Raw genomic sequence first — 15,213 nt, forward strand, 5'->3', positions numbered from 1 at the left:
AAGGATCGAATCAGCAATCGATATTTCCTTTTTCCATGAAACTATGAGTTCGATTCGGTTGAAATTTTGACATTAGCCGTTTACGAGAATGTACTAACTACTACTACTACTACTACTATCGGTTTACAGCGTTCTCCGACGCCTTCCGACTCCTAACCGCCATTCTTCTCTGTTTAACCATAGACCTGGAGGGATTTCTCTTTCCTCTAGTTCTTTTTCAATTCCCTCCCTCCAGCTTCTTCTCGGCCTTCCTCTTTTTCTTCTCCCTTGTGGTGTCCATGCCAAAATCTGTTTAGGGATCCTGTCATCTGGCATTCTCTGTACATGGCCGTACCATACCAATTGTTTTGTTTTTATGTCATCAAGTATTGTATGTGTTACTCCCATCATTTCTCGTATTCTCTCGTTCGGTATCCGATCTCTTCTTGATTTGCCTGCTGCTCTTCTCCAGAAGTCCATTTCTGTTACTAGTAACATTTTCTGCGCTCTTTGTTTCAGTGGCCAAACTTCACTGCCATATGTGATTATACTTTTAAGTATGCTATTGTATATGAGCTGTTTGTTCGCTTTAGATATTGTCTGGTCCCACAGAATGCCGTTCATCATGGATATGGCTTTTCTACCCTGCATGTTTCTGTCTTTTATAGCAGCATCGAGTGTTCCATCTTGAGTTATCTTCATGCCCAGGTACTTGTATTCATCGCAGTGTTTAATTTCTACCCCATCGTCTAATGTAATGGACTGTTTTGTTCCTCCAATACACATGGCTTCAGTTTTCTTAATGTTGACTTCGAGACCCCATTTGTTATATTCTTCTATTAGCTTCCGCGTCATGTAACTTAAGTCGTCATGATCTTGAGCAATCAGAATTTGGTCATCAGCGAAACATAGAGTGTATAGTGTTGTGTCGTCATTGAGAGGGATTCCCATGCCATTACATTTTCTTTTCCACAGCTTGAGTGCTTGTTCCAGATAAATTTTAAAAAGGGTAGGCGAAATACAACAACCCTGTTTCAATCCTTTCGTGATCTTAAATCCCTCAGACATCCTTGATCCAGTTTTAATTTTTGCAGTAGTTCCATTATACAGACTTTGGACTGCTTTGATAAGACCATGTTTAATGTTGGTTTGATAAAGGGTTGACCATAGTTTGCTGAGGGGCACACTGTCATATGCTTTTTGTAAGTCTACGTATACCAGGTGAACTTCTTTATTGACGGCTGTTTTTTTCTCAATAACTTGCGTAATAGAGTACAGGTGGTCTACTGTGGACCGCCCAGCTCTAAAGCCAGCTTGCTCCTCTGATTCGTAATCTCTATAGTCATTTTCTATTTTATTCTTAATAAGTTTCCCATACATCCTACTTATTGTGCTGTTTACCGCAATTCCTCTGTAATTTTCACATTGATCCTTGCTGCCCTTTTTGTGGATTGTTGACATGATAGATAATTTCCATTCTTTTGGTAATTCGGCACCATTTAAGCAATCTTGGAAAAGTTTTCTTAGCTGTTCTTGGAGTTTGTCTGTGCCGGCTTTTACTAATTCTGCAGGGATGTCACCAGGACCAGGGGATTTTCCATTTTTCAGGGATTTGGTTATTTCTTCCATCTCTGATTTACTTATTTGTAATGGTGATGAATTTATATGTATACCTATCATGTTGTCTTCTATGTTAACAAATTCTGGTCTTTGTTCTGTTAGTAATTTTTTGAAATATTCTTCCCATTTTTCCGTTGTTATTGGTGATATAACGTCTTTTTTCTTATTAGTTCTCATATTTTTAATTAATCTCCAACTCTCTGTGCTTCTTCTACCTCCTATGTAAGTATTGATTTTTTGGCAGTTCTTTTCCCACGATTCGTTCTTTTTTTGAGTTATCTTCTTTCTTACTTTGGCTTGGGCTTCTTTGTAAATTATTTTATCGTTGTCTGTTTTTGTTGATAGGAACGTTTGGTATTTCCGACGTTTATCTGTAATTTCCTTTTCTACTTCTTCATCCCACCAGTACGGTTTTATTCCTTTATGGTTTTCGTCACATTTCCCCAGTGCTTCTTCTGCTGCCAAATGAATGGACTTTTTGATGTGTTCGTAGTGTTCTTCGGTATTTTCAAAATTACCACTTTCTAATTTTTCATCTAAACGTTTTTTATACAATAGCTTTACACTCTCATGGTTTAGACTGCATAGATTGTACCGTACTTGTTTTATTAACTGATTTGATTCGATGTGCTCTTTTTCTTTTTCATATCTGTTTGGGAGTACTGCTTTAACTTTTAGCAGATGATGATCGGTGCCACATGATGGCCCTCTGGCTACTCGCACATCTTGTATTTTAATTGTAGTTCTCTGTCTTACAACGCTATAATCTATTATAGATTTCAGATTTCTGGTCTGTTGTATCCAGGTGTACTTATGTATATCACGGTGTGGATAAAATCCATTTAATATTTAGTTAGTTATATACTACTATAGTTAGTAATGTACTAACTAGACGATAGTAAATTTTTGTTGAGTTAGTGGCGCCATTGGGCGGTGAGAGTTAGTACTTATCAGACGGCCGTTATAGTTTTTATACAGGGTGTTTCATTGGGAAACGGAAATACTTTAATGGTGAATAGAGGTCACCTAGGCCGTTCTAGGTATACTAAATTTTTTGCCCTACCTACTTTTATATCCGAGTTACAGGGTGTTTTATCAATTTTGCTCATTTCTTTCCTAAGCCATAACTTTAGAACCACCCTGCATATTTTGTTTGATATTTGGTACACATATGTCTCATTCAAAATCCAAACGTCCGACATACTAATCACAAGAAAAATCCAGATCCGGATTAACAAAAAATTATAAAGTAATTGTGACCTTAAAACACCCTGTATAATAAAATTTTGAAAATCTGTTTGCATATTTGAAAAGAGAAAAAGAACTAAGTCTAATGGTTCGCTTCGTTTTTTCGGCCAGATAATTTTTTGACTTTAATTTTGAAATTATATTGAATTTTTAAGAACTCAACATTAAAAAGCAGGTATTATTAACTTTTAATTATAAATTATTAAAGTTATTGAATAAATACTCATTTTAAAATGAATCAATACTTATTTAACACATTGGAAAGACCCAATTATTAATCACAAGAAAAATCCAGGTCCGGATTAACAAAAAAACATAAAGTAATTGTGACCTTGAAACAACACCCTGTATATTGACATTTTCAAAACTTGTTTGCACATTTGAAAAGACCACAAAAATTCGAGGTTATCGGTTCACTTTCATTTTTTGTGCAAAAATTTATTAACGTTAATTTTGAAATTAAATGTATTCAAATTTTTAAGAACCCTGAAATTAATAAGCAGGTTTTTAAAGCACTTTTAATAATAAATCATTCAAGTTAATGAATAAATACTCATTTTAAAAATAATCAGTTCATATTTACTGCGTTAGAAGGACTCACTTACTAATACTCACGATATACTAACCACAAGAAAAATCCAGGGCCGTATTAACAACAAAATACAAAGTAATTGTGACCTTGAAAAAACACCTTGTATATTGAAATATTTAAAATATGTTTGCACACCTGAAGAGTGTACGAAAAACTGTTTGATGTCCCGCTTTAATTTTTTGTGCAGACAATTTAATGACATTACTTTTGAAATTATATCGAAATTTTTATTATGAGTTCCCTGAGTTCTTAAAAATTTCGACATAATTTCAAAATTAAATTCATTAAATTGTCTGGCCAAAAAATTGAAGCGAATGATTAAACTTAGTTTTTTGTGCTCTTTTCATACCTATGTGCAAACGGATTTTGAAAATTTCAATATAGAGGGTGTTGTTTTAAGGTTACAATTACTTTATATTGTTTTGTTAATCCGGACCTGGATTTTTGTTGTGATTTGTAAGTGGGTCGTTCGAATGTCGTAAATAAGTATTGATTATTTTTAAAATGGGTATTTATTTAATAACTAATAATTTATTGTTAAAAGTGCTTTAAAAATCTGCTTTTTAATTTCAGTGTTCTTAAAAGTATCAATATATTTAATTTCAAAATTAAAGTCATTAAATTTCCTTCACAAAAAATTAAAGCAAACCGATAAACTCAGATTTTTGTAGTCTTTTCAAATGTGCAAACAAATTTTGAAAATTTCAATATACAGGGTGTTGTTTTAAGATCACAATTACTTTATGTTTTTTTGTTAATCCGGACCTGGATTTTTCTTGTGATTAATAATTGGGTCGTTCCAATGTGGTAAGTAAGTATTGATTCATTTTAAAATGAGTATTTATTCAATAGCTTTAATAATTTATAATTAAAAGGTAGTAATCTGCCCTGTGATGGATGACCGAAGTTATCGTTAACGTAAAGTTATCCTGTAGTTATGTTATAACCATCGAATTGGTGTGATGTATCATACTTAACTTAACTATTTGCGTTATTTCTTGACAGTTCTTGAGTTATCTGGCCACTTTATAACGCGACGTTAAACCTCAAGTTATGAGATAACTCTGTAGTTATGCAAGGTTAGGTTCATCTTTTGACTTGTTTTTAGACAGAAATCAAGTAAATTTAGAAGCTAGTAATTTAATAATTAAGAATAGAAGGGTAATACAATTTTAAAAATTATACAAAATCAAATCGAGCGATACAAGTTGAAATTTTATTTTAAGTACCTACTGAGCTTTCTATCCAGAGTTGCCAGATGATATTTTATAAATCCCCCACTTAGAAACTGAAATTCCCTGAAATTGAAGCTCAAATACCCCAAAGTCCCCAAATTTAAATTGTTGCCGCATTTTAATAAATTATTAGTCAAATGAAGAGAACAGTAAAGCAAAATTCATACTACAATATCAACGAGGGCCATGGAAATAATTCATAGTTCCTATCGTCTTCGATTATATGGGAGTATATACAGTTCTATGTACATTCGCAAATTTAATTTACCATGACCCCTTAAAATCATCCATAATTTTCCGCCCCCAAAAAATCCCACTACAATTTCTGCTTAGAAAAATTTCAATAGACGCTTTCAAATTAACCCAAAATTTTGGGAAAATACACCAATCTGGCAACCCTGTTTCTATCTACCGTTTGAAAGCAACTTAGAAACACCAAGGAACCCAAACAGCTGTTTGCTGTTCGGTCATCGGCAGTAGCCGACGACGGGTATGTTCGGAACAATCTCTCGCGCTCACTCCAACTTGTACTATTTGTACATAAGGTTCTCTTTGTTACTTCAAAATTTGTTCCTCAAAACTTCTTTCTAATATAACGTTGATGATGTAACTATTTCATAACTGGGAGCGATACATCACACCAAATTTTACCTATACAATTATGAGCACGTTATTCCTGAGAGTTATCTTAACTTTAACTCAAACGTTAAACTTAACTTCGGTCATCCATCACACGACTGAATACCTGCTTTTTAATATCAGAGTTCTTAAAAATTCAATATATGTAATTTCAATATTAAAGTAATAAAATTGTCTGGTCGAAAAATTGAAGCGAACGATTAGACTTAGTTTTTTGTGCTCTTTTGCAAATAGATTTTCAGAATTTCAATATGCAGGGTGTTGTTTTAAGATCACAATTACTTTATAATTTTTTGTTTCCGGACATGAATTTTTCTTGTGATTAGTATATCGATAGTTTGGGTTTTGGATGAGACACATGTGTACCAAATATCAAAAAATATACAGGGTGGTTCTAAAGTTATGGCTTAGGAAAGAAATTGGCCAAATCGATAGAATACCCTGTAACTCGGTTATAAAAGTCGGTAGGGCAAAAAATGTATACTTAGAACCGCCTCGGTGACCTCTATTCACAATTAAAGTATTTCCGTTTCCCTATGAAACACCCTGTATAACAGATAATAGTCGAATAAAGGTTTGAATGTTGAGTTATTTTTATTTTATTTGTAAAATTACTTTCACCTTGTGTTTTTAGACTCGAACGTTGTGTAAAAAGTTCATAAACTATTCAGAAAGTTGGACTTTACGTCGTGATGTGTGTCTTCCTAATGTCAAATAAAAACAACTCTAATTCATAAACAACGCAATCGAATAATTTTTGATTGGTGAACTTCAAAAGTTAAATAGGTAAAGAGAATGCAAAATAAAATATCAAATTTAAATCAAATATAATTTGATCATTTTTTCTTACAAGGATAGGTTTTAAATGCTTTGATTTTTTTTGTGGAATGTGAAATTTAAGTTTTTAATTTTTTTGCAAATAAGTACAGGATCTTTGCTGTGGGTAATTGTAAATTTTTTTGTTGATATTAATCTATTATTCTAATGTAAGTTCTATTGAAAGTTACTATTGAAAATCGACATAAAAGTTAACAAAATGATATTAAATTGTGTAATTCAGTGATTGACATTGTCTAATATGGCATACATAAATCATGTAAAAACAAAAAAAATCCTTAATGAAGATTTACTGTAAGTTTATTCCTATGATTACATATGAGCTACCAAACAACTGAAATGAGCGGAGCCAACCATTTGTGCACCGAGTCGTATATTTGTATTAGATATGTTCAATTTACAAAGTTTTTTTAAGCATTTCAACATAAAATTGGATCTGATCATATTAACTCTTATGGTTGCTTCGATTTATGACAATTCTTTATCACCGAAATTTCTTACCAATAGCGATCATATAAGACTATATACACTTGTTATATACATTACATTAACTGTGAAAAGAGAAAAGAAATCATAAACAAATGTAAGTTTAGATTTACGAATATTTAACATTTTTTACTTAATAGTTCATCTATAATTCATTAAGTAACATAAGGAAAATGCTACTAAATTACTGAAGATAAAGCAAACGCCGATTATGTTGAAGTTATAGCCGGTTGCACGAAAGCATATTATCATATCTCTACACCAGACTTATCCCATCCAACCAGTTGAAAATGAGTTTGAAACTAGTTTCAGGCCTCTTGGCTAATCTCAGTGCTTTCACACTACTGGGATAACAAAATATTTGTAAGTGCAATCGGTTTCAGACCGCAGTTTTAAAATAGTTGTATGTTAGTATTATCTACATAGTATTCAGTTAGACTTGTTTTCATTGGTTCATTGTCACTATTTACTTAATCAATACTTCTTTAGTAAGTCGTTTTAAAAGCTACGCGAAGAAACATTATAACTAGCGTTTGCTGTACATGTAGATAGTTTTAAAAAGTCTTCTCTGTGTATGTTAATTCACTCTTGGTTACGGTTACTTTAATGAGTAATGATTTAAGAGTAAATAAGTAAATACCTAACGCAATGTTAGGTGCTAACTAATCTGTATAAATTATGTTTCCTTAATCCATTTAAGGATCAATTTAATTGGTAATTATTATAATCTACGAAGTAGATTCAAAAACACTTTATTAACATTATCATTGCTAATTTCACGTCATACTTAAAAAAATGATCATCATTATTCACTAAGCTGTTGTATCCAGGAGCATAGACAATTCTCCATTTTTCTCCACTCATTTTTATATGAACAAAATTTGTACTTTTCTAAGTTGAATAATTTCATTTTAACAAAAAACATTCTATCACTTCCAAGATATGGTTTCTTTTCTTTGTTGATACAGTTGTATCCAAAAGTGTTGATTAAGTTCCTTTAAATATGTTGTTTTTAATACAAGGGATGTAATAATTATACCTGTTTTTTATAATATAACTTACTATACTAAATTTACATTCAAGATGTAGTAGAAATAAACAAACCAAGACACGCTAAATGCTACTAGGAACACTACCGAATCATAATTTACAATGTATAAACTTTGGAAATCATGATTTGGGATTTACAATGCATATACATTGTAAATTATGATTCAGAAGTGCTCCTAGTAGCATTTAACGTGTCTTGCTTTGTTTATTTTTACTGCATCTTGATTGTAAATTTAGTATAAGTAGTACTATGGTTATTTTTTTTAAATAGGAGGAGTAATTCAAACTTACCGCGCCGTAATGGTTGTCTGTAATTGGTCCAACCGCAGACAAGCTTACTTCACTAAATTTTGAAATTTTGACACTATTGACATATATGAAATTTTGACACTAATGGCATTTAAAATTCATATTACTTTAATTTTTAGATTTCTAGTCTGCATTTATATAAAAGACAGTTGTTTTTAGAACTCTTTAGCGATGTATTCTGCGATGATACTCTTTCGGGCTGTAGTGTCAAAAGTTAGAATAGCAATGATGATTGCCAACCTTCGTCGCGAAGATGGCACGTAAAGAAGAAAAAGCAATGTATTAGTAGGTATAATATAATATTTACGGATTACCGTCGAAGGCCGACATGATCAACCAAAAAAGAAGATGAATCTGGTTATTTTTCTTGTGACATTATTGGGTATGGATCTATCTTTTGAGTTTATTTCTCCTATTTAAAAAATGAACCATAATACAGTCAAACTATTTATGTATAAGGTGTGATTATTGAATAATAAGAGTAGCGCTGCAATATACAAGTTATTCAATTAGTTAAAAATAACAGCAAGTATTCAAAACGGTTTTTTAATTTTGTTACACGTAGAATTACCATGTCTTTATTATTTTATGTCAAATGTTATTACAAAAAATGGACCTCTAGAATCAACAATTTGAATAATTTTTAAACTAATTGACGGATCGAGCCGAAATTTTGAGTTTGAAGTACTAGATGCCGCCTTTGACAGCAATCACAAAAGTGATTTTTTCAAATGACAAGTTTTTGTGTTCAAAAATTATAAAAAAATAAGGATTTTACTTTATTTTGGAACAAAAATTAATTTGAAAATTTTTATAATATGCCATTTTGAATGTGTATTTATTTCTTAACCGACCAAATGTTTATTAAGAATAAATAAATATCTTTTTAATGGTAACCGAAAATTAGAAAAAAATCGCGCTTTTTGCACTAAATTATTATAATTAATAAACATCGTCGACATTTCTGCAGAAAACGTATGGCTATTTTACTGTGGGTATACATTTCGGAAAAACTTAGCAAATACTATTGTGAAGTCCAGAGAAATCGTTATTTCTCTGGACTATAGCGATTTTTTATCGAAAGTTTCATGTAAACTTTAACAAAACTTTGTTGCTCTACTTGTTCCTAACCGTGTTCTTACCTAATAAACGGCAAGTCAACTGCATCTCCACCAGTTGCTCATGAGTTGCTGGCAGCGCTGCATACCGCGTCGCAGTCGTCAGTTGCCCTATACAGTTGCTTAGAATAGCTGAGTCATGGGGGTCGAGATTGGAAGAACTTTAAATTTTGTGGCCCTCGTCGGAGCACAAGAGACTTAAAAACAGTTGATTTTAGTAAGTACACAAGAGCAACTCAAATTCAGTTAGTTCATTCTCATTTCCAAAGAGAAGGTTTCCCATTTAGAGAATGCGTACTTCTAATATAGCTGCATCACTCCCATTATTTAATAGCCACACCTTGTATATAATTAGAATTAGAATAACATAATAATCAATATTTAAGTGCAAATTCTTCAGAACGCACAAATGCTTTTGTGAAACCCTAAATGATTTTTATTTTCAAATATTTAAATTGTCGTAAGCATTATTATCAATATAAGTTGTAAGAGTCATCAGAAAAATGTGGAAAAATTTCTCCCATGAAGAAACCGCTGTATTTGTTTTTTTAACAGTATGCACCATAAAACAAAAGTAAATAAAATTAGTTAAACTTGCATTTTCTTTGTCTACGTATAGTAGAAATTATTTTTTTTTCTATTTAATATATTAAAGTATACTTTAAGTACACATTTGTAAATTTTCGAAATACTCTCTATTACTGTTTTGTACTATATTATAGGATTAAATTGTGATTTATATAGAGTTTTTATTTAAATAAACTTGTATATAGTTACTTTTATTAAAAATCATCTATCCTTTTTTATACAATGCTAAATTTCTGGTCGACATGTGAATAATAAGCCGAAAGTTATTTCATGAAAGAAGACGTAAAAAACACTTGAACACAGGCCGAATTTTAGAAAGATACTGAAAAGCAGAAGAACATTGTAACGAAGTGTTTTTGACCTACTTTAATAAAGTCAATTGCTTTTAGTAATACATAATATAAGCAGAAATCTGAAACTTCAGAAATGTGTAATTATTATGTGTACTCTAGGCAACTTATGACTAGAGTAGAAAAAAATAAAATAAAAAATAAATAAAAAAGTTACTAAGAAGCTCTAAACATCCGAGATGTTGACTTGGGTTTATGTCTTAGCATAGTAAAGTAAATACAAAAAATAATAAACAAAAAATAAATTTAAAGCCTTCTAATTTTCTATTGTTAAATAGAAAATGCAAAACAATGGTTTTAAATGTCCTCTTTAACAGCCTCTTTTGTAAAAGAGATAACTCAAAACAAATTGACTGGCCAGTTGGTTGCTAAAACCAGGGTCAATAAAACATAAACACACACGTTGTAAGATTTGGAAGAGAATATCGAACAATACTAGACCTACCTGGATAGAGATAGAATGATTCAAACATACTGGATAAAGCTCTATATTTGTGATTATTGTTCTCGACACCTCATAGTAGAAGAGAACCGGATTATACAGGGTGAGTCATGAGGAACTGTACATACTCCTACTTCGTATAGAGGCTCCTATGGGGAATAACAAATGACCATTAAAAAGTGTCTGCTCCCCTTGTTTAATAATATACAGGGCGAGTTTCGCATTTTGACAGAAATTTATATTCGTCATAATTTTTGAACGGTCAGATCGATGTGTCTCTTATTTTGGTCAATCGTTACACTATTACCACCTAATCAACTCATTTATTCAAACTAGAAAAAATCAGGTCCGGCTTTAAAAAATTAGTTCGTTTGGGTCTTAGAAAAAATTTCACCCTGTATACGCTTTTTGAAAACTCTAATATGAATTTTACAAATTAGACAAATAGGCAATTAAAATGGCATATTTATTTTTTTTCCCACACGATTACTTAATTTTTTATTAAAAAATCAAATTTGTCAAAATCGGAATTTTAACCTAAAAATGAAAAAAAAAGATGAAATCACGGTTTAACTCGTTACAACGTTCCATTAAAAATTTTTTTCTGAAATTTTTACAGCACATATCTCTTACCATTGTGCAGACTATCACAATTGTTGTAGACTTTCAGTCTTCTTCTCGTAAAAGTTATGAATTTTTAAAAATAAAAGGTGCAGCTTCGTGAATTGCAAAGTTAAATCGCAAAAATTAAGTGAAGAAATTTAAAATTTATCTATTTGATCACGTCTATGTTAAACTATAGAGTCCAAAGAGAAGTGTTATGGGGAGTTTCAGATCTAGACGTGTTATAGAAAAAAAAAAAAAAAATGGTGAAACTTTTAATTTTAAGAAAAACGTTGTTTAATTTTTTTATTTTTATGGTAAACTTGCGATTTTGACAAATTTGATTTTTTTAATAAAAAATTAAGTAATCGTGTGGGGAAAAAATAAATATGTCATTTTAATTGCCTATTTGTCTAATTTGTAAAATTCATATTAGTTTTCAAAAAGCGTTTACAGGGTGAAATTTTTTGTAAGACTTAAACGAACTAATTTTTTAAAACCGGACCTGTTTTTTTCTAGTTTGAATAAATCAGTTGATTGGGTGGTAACATAAATCAAATATTTGTTTAAAAAAATTAATTTTTGTAATAAAAGTTAATTTTTTTTAAATCTATGGTTTACTTTACCAAATTTTTAATTCATAGTCAAATTTGATTTTTTTATAAAAAATTAAGTAATCGTGTGGGGAAAAAATAAATATGTCATTTTAATTGCCTATTTGTCTAATTTGTAAAATTCATATTAGAGTTTTCAAAAAGCGTATACAGGGTGAAATTTTTTCGAAGACCCAAACGAACTAATTTTTTAAAGCCGGACCTGATTTTTTTCTAGTTTGAATAAATCAGTTAGTTAGGTGGTAATAGTGTAACGATTGACCAAAATAAGAGACAAATCGATCTGACCGTTCAAAAATTACGACGAATATAAATTTCTGTCAAAATGCGAAACTCGCCCTGTATATTATTAAACAATGGGAGCAGACACTTTTTAATGTTCATTTGTTATTCCCCATATGGGCCTCTATACGAGGTAGGAGTATGCACAGTTCCTCATGACTCACCCTGTATATATTTGTGATTATTTCGTTGTATTCTAGGTTTATCCGGTTAATACTATATGTATTATCTTGTTCAAATAACTAACTGTATCTAATTTGGAGTAAAGATGAAAAATTTTATCGCTGTTAGTTATATGAAGTTCTAATTGTTTCGTTATATCTGTTTGACAGTAATTCTGTAGTATATTCTTAATAAAGAAAAGAAAGCAAATCAAATTTAAACGCAAGTAGTTGTAGTCAGTAGTTCCATTTGGCGTTGGATCTGTCTAGAATGGCCTGGATAATTCAAGAATTTATGTTGCTGTGTATTTATGTTTAATGTTCTCCACTTTGCATCTCTGTTGTATATCTACTTCTAAGCTCTGTACTATAGTGTCTTACCATCGATTTTGCAATATTTGCAATTTGGATCACAATTACGATGCATGATAATGAATCATAAGCTGTTAATTATACAGAGTGTCCCAAAAGTAGTGGAACGGTCGCCTATTTCGCGAACTAAAAATCGGATCGAAAAACTGAAGAATACGTGTTCAATCATTTTCAAAAATCTATCCAATAACACCAAACACTAACCCCCACTACACCCCCTGGCGGTGGGGTGGGGGGTAACTTTAAAATCTCAAATGAAAACCCCTAGTTTTTCTTGCAGATTTGGATTGGTTACGTAAAAGTAAGTAACTTTTATTCAAGATATTTTTTTGAACTGTGGATAGATGGCGCTACAATTGGGAAAAACGATTTATCCTGATACCATAGGTAAATTATAGAAACGGTCTAATATCTCGAGAAATACACACTTACAAATGAGAAACCAAAAAAAGAGGTTTTTAATACTTTTCGAAAACCTATCGAATAACACTAAACATGACCCTCCAACCCACCCCCTAGAGGTGGGGTGGGGGGTAACTTTAAAATCTTAAATAGCATCCTCCACTTTTTATTACAGATTCGTCATGAAAAATTAAGCAATATTTATTCGAAACATTTTTTATAATTTTTGATAGATGGCGCTTTAATTGGAAAAATACGATTTATTAGCGCCATCTATCAGCAATTTTAAAAAATGTTTCGACTAAATGTTATTTAATTTTTCATGACGAATTCGAATCTGCAATAAAAAGTGGGGGTTGCTAATTAAGATTTTATATTTACCCCCCACCCCATCTCCAGGGGGTGGGTTAGAAGGTCATGTTTGGTGTTTATCGATAGGTTTTCGAAAATTATTAAAAACCTGTTTTTTGGTTTCTCATTTGGAAGTGTATTTCTCGAGATATTAGACCGTTTCTATAATTTACCTATAATATCAGGATAAATCGTTTTTTCCAATTGTAGCGCCATCTATCCACAGATCGAAAAAATGTCTTGGATAAAAGTTGTCTACTTTTACGTAACGAATCCAAATCGGCAAGAAAAACTAGGGGTTTCCATTTGAGATTTTAAAGTTACCCCCCACCCCACCTCCAGGGGGTGTAGTGGGGGTTAGTGTTTGGTGTCATTGGATAGATTTTTGAAAATGATTGAACACGTATTTTTCAGTTTTTTGATCCGATGTTTAGTTCGCGGAACATTCGACCGTTCCACTACTTTTGGGACACCCTATATATTATTGTTATTGCAAAGAATAAATTTGTACGTAAATTTTATGCTCTCATTACATTTTATGCCTTTATGTTGCACTTTTTAGAAGTACAAAGGTGGGTACAAGTGCTGCTTAGCAACCTAAAAATAGCTCCACAATGAGTACTATCAATAAAATTATGATTTTTGTTATAAACTACAGTTAGGTATTAAACTGGAGAAGAAACACTATTATTAAAAAATCATTACAATTACAGTCAGGCTCAACTTTAAACGGCGTAAGTATATTCAAAATTTTCTTTTTTCCACGTGTACTCCTTTACTTCTGGGGTTGTCATTTATATACATACTTACCTTCTTTAGGATACGAGTATATGGATTAAAAACCTCACTAAGAGACAGAAGTAATGACAATGTTACAAAAATAAAGAAACGCCATTTTTTTAAACAAATTTATTTGTTTAATCCTTTAAAATAAAACTAGCTTGATATACATACATACAGTATGGTGCAAATGAAAGGAATTAATCGTTATTTCTTAAACCGGCGACTTTACGGAAAAATCCCGAAATAGGTCGATTTTTATTTTTACATTATAATATTTTGGCATATACAGGGTGTCCAGAAACTACCGACAAACAAAGACAGGTAATTTTAAGACAATTTAAAAAAATTCACCCAGTCCGAAAATGCTTCATAAGGGAGCTAGAGCTCTTTGAAAATGGCATCTTGTAACTAGTTTTTCTTAAATAGCTCCAGAACGCTTCTAGTTAGAAAAACAAAAATTTGTACGCATATTTATCTTCCAGAGATAAATCGATTCCATCCATTGAGAATTTATAGTACCGGTCATAGGCGTCCGTTTTGGGTAGGGTAACGGTTATTTTATCGCATAACTTTTTTATCTTTACATTTTAAGCATCTTTCACTTTAAATTATTAAATTATGAGGTATGCTAGTACTAAAAGATACTCTTGATTTAAGTCGGTAGGACACACCGTTTTCTAGAAAAATCGATCTGAAAATTTTTCGTCTCTTGAATTTGAAAAAAAAAAATGAAAAAATTTTTGAAAAAAATTTTGAAAAAAATAACGGTGTATTTTACCAACTTGAAGCAAGAGGAACTTTTACTACTAGAATACCTCATAATTTAATAATCTAGTGTCAAAAATGCTTAAAAACTAAAGACAAAAAAGTAACTGTTAAATACGATGTTAAATGACGATAAAATAACTGTTGACCTACCCAAAACCGACACATATGACCGATGCTAGAAATTCGCAATTAATGAAATCGATTCATCTCTGGAATATAATTGAACGTACAAGTTTTCGTTTTTCTAAATAGTTTTTTTTTTAATTCTTATTTTGAAATTTAAAAAACGAAAAATTTTTAAATCAATTTTTTTAGAAAACGATGTATCCTATCGATTTAAAACAAGATTACAAGAATCACTCACAATTTAATATTCCAGAGTCA

This window comes from Diabrotica virgifera, chromosome 2 (assembly GCF_917563875.1).
Source record: "Diabrotica virgifera virgifera chromosome 2, PGI_DIABVI_V3a".
In the NCBI taxonomy this organism is placed as follows: Eukaryota; Metazoa; Arthropoda; class Insecta; order Coleoptera; family Chrysomelidae; genus Diabrotica; species Diabrotica virgifera.